Source organism: Triturus cristatus, chromosome 8, assembly GCF_964204655.1.
Source record: "Triturus cristatus chromosome 8, aTriCri1.1, whole genome shotgun sequence".
In the NCBI taxonomy this organism is placed as follows: Eukaryota; Metazoa; Chordata; class Amphibia; order Caudata; family Salamandridae; genus Triturus; species Triturus cristatus.
Genome location: NC_140591.1, coordinates 295,855,607 through 295,860,521, shown reverse-complemented (window position 1 = coordinate 295,860,521; position 4,915 = coordinate 295,855,607). Strand labels below are relative to the sequence as shown.

Below are 4,915 nucleotides of genomic sequence, written 5' to 3'. Positions count from 1 at the left end.
AGTGGTATAAGTACCACGTCACGAACTTGGAGTAGGCCTAGGGCCTAGGGAATCGCAGAGGCTACACTACCCTACCAATAGTTAGGAAGTGGGAGGCCCACGGGAAGCGTGTGCAGAGTGGAAACCCACACGCGGGTTACATAAGTCAATGGGAATGTAGCATTTAGAAATAGGAAGAATAAGGACACTTCCGAAGTAACTAGGAGGAAGCAACTCAAGACTTAGACACTTGGATAGTCAATATCCACTGGAGCACCGGAGTACTCGCGTTACCTCACCCACGGGAGACGGGTGCATAGGTGTGAAGATGTGTCGGGTGTCGTCGCTGGATCCTATGGATGCCTGAAGAAAAGATGCTGGCAGGCGACCAGGAGGAAGATGTCCGTGGGACCCAAGGCTGGATCTTGAAGGAAGGACACCTGCAAGTGGAATGGACAAAGTCTGGGTCACTAGCCAGTGACCGGGTGGAACCAGGAAGGAACCAGGCGATGTCGTGATGATTACAGGTGATGTCTTGAAGCTTGTCTCTGCAGCCACGGGGACCCGGCGACGTCGAGGATGACTAGGACCGGGGTACGAGCTGTCCCACGAAGGATCTTGCTGCTGGCGGAGTCGACGTCCTGATTGGAGTCAAAAAGCCTTGGCAAAGGCAACCCACGCGGAAGTCGAAGTTCGCTTCTGGTGCAGACCAGGAAGGTCTGGGGTGCTTCTCTTTTACAGGGAAGCAGGGGCCAGTCTGGAGGAGCCAAACCAGCAGTGTAAAGTTAAAGGTTCGTCATCACAGAGGCTACTAGCCAACGGGCCAGTTACCGGACAGACGCGTCAAGCAGGAAAATGCAGAAGGGCCCCACGCAGAACTCGTGGAGTGTGGAGGGCTGATTTTCGGCGCAGATGGTGCTTGGGGTTGGGGCTTCTCAATCCCCAGAGCACAACTTCGAGGATGCCTCCGAAGCTGCGCTGGAAGTTACTCGCCACTTTTCCCAGGTAGCCGGTCCCACGTCTCTCGTCGCCTCCACGGATCTCAGCTTGGCTGTGGATGTGGATCAGGGTCGGAGAAGTCTGGAGGTCAAGGCGCTGGTCAGGCTCTGCAATCGGTTCCTCGTAGAACTTGGGCAAAACAAACGGCAGGTCTCTTGATGGTGCCTGTTTGCACAGGGTGGCCACTCCTTGGACACAAGGGAGATTCTTCAGTCTTCTTCTTGTAGAATGTCGAAGGTCCAGAGTTTTGTGTCTTGTTTCAATTCAGGATAATCCAAAGTCCTAAGGACCCAGCTCCCACTCTTATAATAATCTGGGGGCTGGACTACCTGCTAGGTCCCTCCTTATGGGTGGAACCAGGGAGGGGGTGGTTACACCCCCTTCCCTTTGTCCAGTATCGCGCCAGGACTGGGGCTGGAGTGCCCCAGCACCGGTTTGAACTGGACTATGCATGGAGCACCTTGTGTGCCTCAGGCAATGTCTCGTTTCATTCATCCCTCCCTGCCCCAATACACTAAGGCCTGTCTGGGGTGGTGCTAGCACCTCCCAAGGCAGGAAACCTATTGTACAAGCCTCCCTTGCCGGGATGACTCCCAGCAGCAGGAGGTCAGACTTGTGTCGCGGCAGCAGCATCCATTTTGTGATGCTGGGGCTCTGGTTAACTTTAACCGGGTAAGTAGGTCCTCAACAGTCTTCTCCCTCTAGAAGGGAGGGATACTATCCTCACTGTCAGAAATGGTGTTGGGGTAGTATTCCAAAGTGTTAGACACCTTACACGACATGTTTTGATAAAGCCAAACCATAGTTACCATAACCGCGAGGATTATAAGGCACTTTAAGAGTATATGGTAGGCGATATCATAGAACAGCTATAAGGACATGGTTCCGAAAGCTGCAGACAGGCTCAGCTCATGCTAGAGCACCATCTCACATGTTACCAAGCACTCTGCCTCCAGGATTGTTAAGGCCTGCCATAGGAGTGGCTTACAGGTTACCCATGTGTCTATATATAAGGTAGGTATAGGGATACTATACCTAAGCAAGGGGTGATTACACGACCTTGCCCTAGCTGAGTGATCAGCCAGTTGCGTCATGATGGAAGGCCAATCAGGGGTGGCATAATACATGCTACATCCCCTGGTAGGCCTAGGGTACACCTATGCCCTGGCACCTAAGGTGTACAGGGCCTCAAAAGGTGATCCTTACCAATTGAGTTATGTACCTAAAGTACATAGTATTAATTTAGAGAGAGAACAGCTGGGCTGTGGGTCTGATTAGCAGGCCCACAGCCACATCTAAGTCGAAAACCAGTAAAGCAAAAGCAAAAAGTGGGGGTGACCATAGGAAGCAGACCCTACTCTCCTACACGGATGACTACCTTCCGCTTTCCGCATCGGCCGAAAGACGGGGAGAATGCGAAGAGTGATGATGCTTTTTCGCCTTCTTCTTGTGCTTCGACTTACCCGAAGTCCAAGACTTCGATGACAAGCGGTGGTGTTTGCCCCGCAACTGGTCCCGCGTCCTCCCCTCCAGTGGGACCTCGAGTGGCGTGGAGCGGACTTCTGGGCCTCGAGAAGCTTTCGGGACCACTCCTGCAAATACTTTGGGTTCATGTCCCGGCAGTCGGAGCACGACTTCAGGTTGTGGTCGCGCTCCAAGCACCAAAGGCACACGAGGTGCGGGTCCGTGACCGACATCAATTTGCGACGGGAGTTGCAAGCCTTGAAGCCAGTCCGACGTGACATCCCTCCATGCACCAGGAGTTGAACAACTCAAAAAAGATGTCGACAAAAGTCACAAAAACAGAGTCAAAAATTGACTCGAGGTACCGCTCTCTCCGGATCTGCGCTGGCTTACACGGAAAAAGAAAGAACTGACGTAAGCGCTCCAGGGCGGCGTCTAAGTAGATACTGCGACATCATTCCAACATCCACGACGAACGCGGAGTCGATCGACGCGCAGGGGTACTGCTGAGGAAATAATTCTCCGGATCCAGTCTGACGCCTTGGGGTAATTCTAATGTGAGGAATCCATAACTAATTGTCTCTTTCAGCTTAATCCCATAACAGCTGCTGCTCTTGGAGAATGGAGGGCTTGATTTGGGATACTGTGCTCCTTGAATTCAATATTCTGGAGCCAAGATGGCGGCGGTGGCGCCGCAGCCTCCCCAGGCCGAGGCGGCCGAGCCTTGGTACGTGGCGCTGCTGGTCATGGCCGAGCACTTCCGCACCTCCAGCCCGCCGAAGGTGAAGCTGTGCGTGCACTGCCTGCAGGCCGTGCTGGGGAGCAAGCCGGGCCCACGCCAGGAAGCTCGTACACACCTGCAGTTGGGCTCCGTGCTGCACCATCACACCAAGAACAGAGACCTGGCCAGGGGGCACCTGGAGAAGGCGTGGCTGATATCGCAACAAATATCGCAATTTGAAGATGTTAAATTTGAAGCTGCAAGCCTTCTATCTGAACTCTACTGTCAGGAGAATTCAGTTGATGCGGCTAAACCTCTTCTACGGAAAGCCATTCAGATCTCCCAGCAGACGCCATATTGGCATTGTAGATTGCTATTTCAGCTGGCGCAACTTCACACGCTGGAAAAAGATTTGGTTTCTGCATGTGACCTTCTGGGAGTCAGCGCCGAGTATGCCCGGATTGTCGGATCTGAATATACTAGGGCACTCTTCCTGCTCAGTAAAGGAATGCTGCTTCTGATGGAACGAAAACTGCAAGAAGTGCATCCACTTTTGATGCTTTGTGGTCAAATTGTTGAAAACTGGCAAGGAAATCTCATCCAAAAGGAGTCGCTCAGGGTTTTTTTCTTGGTGCTGCAGGTGACCCACTACTTGGATGCGGGACAGGTCAAGAGTGTCAAGCCATGCTTGAAGCAGCTCCAGCAGTGCATCCAGACCATTTCAACCCTCCACGATGACGAGATTCTCCCTAGTAACTCCGCTGACCTTTTTCACTGGCTGCCTTAGGAACATATGTGTGTATTGTTGTACCTGGTGACAGTGATGCACTCCATGCAAGCAGGATACCTGGAGAAGGCACAGAAGTACACGGACAAAGCACTCATGCAGTTAGAAAAGCTTAAAATGTTAGACAGCAGTTCGATTTTATCATCCTTCCAGGTCATTTTGTTGGAACATATAATTATGTGCCGCTTAGTCACTGGACACAAAGCTACTGCCCTGCAGGAGATTTCACAAGTCTGCCAGCTTTGTCAGCAATCGCCAAGATTGTTCTCGAATCACGCAGCCCAGCGAAACACTTTATTGTGCCCGAGCAACGTTGGCCGATGCCCTGTGGAGCTGTCCTACGCAGCTATTGAGGAGTTTGGCTCTGGTTCACCCCTCGGCCGTCACCTACCCAGCTGGACATCGGACATTGTTTTCCTCGTCTCCCCATTAAGTTTCCTACCTGCACTCCTTACTCCGTTTTACCCGAGCAACCTTGGCTGATGCCCGGTGGAGCTGTCCTAAGCAGCTACAGAGGAGTTTGGCTTTGGTTCACCCCTCGGCCGTCACCTACCCAGTCGGACATCGGACATTGTTTTCCTCGTCTCCCCGTTATGTTTCCTACCTGCATCCATTCCCCCTCTACCTGTCACTCCCCACAAGACGTTTGTCTTGGCCATGCTACACGCTATTAACTCACATTTCTGTGTAATATCATGTTTTCCTCCTATGTCTATACTTGGCTCCTGTAACTGATGTAATTTTGCTACCTGTAACTCGCTGATCCTCATGTAAAGCGCTCTGATACCTCCGGGTCTAGCCAGCGCAATATAAAACTTTTCAAATAAATAAAATAAAATACATTCTGCAAAAGTGCTGTGCCCGGGCTGGATTTTTGGAAATTGGTATTCTCACCTTCCTTTGGTTGTCAGGAAGTGTGAAGTCAGATCCAAAGGTTTTGAAATGTAATAATTCTTAGGTTGTAA

General features: G+C 51.6%; 1 pseudogene; it reads left to right on the top strand.

Moving 5' to 3' along the window:
* Positions 1–3,115: 3,115 nt before the first annotated feature.
* Positions 3,116–4,244, top strand: LOC146801999 (MAU2 chromatid cohesion factor homolog pseudogene; annotated as a pseudogene).
* Positions 4,245–4,915: the final 671 nt, after the last annotated feature.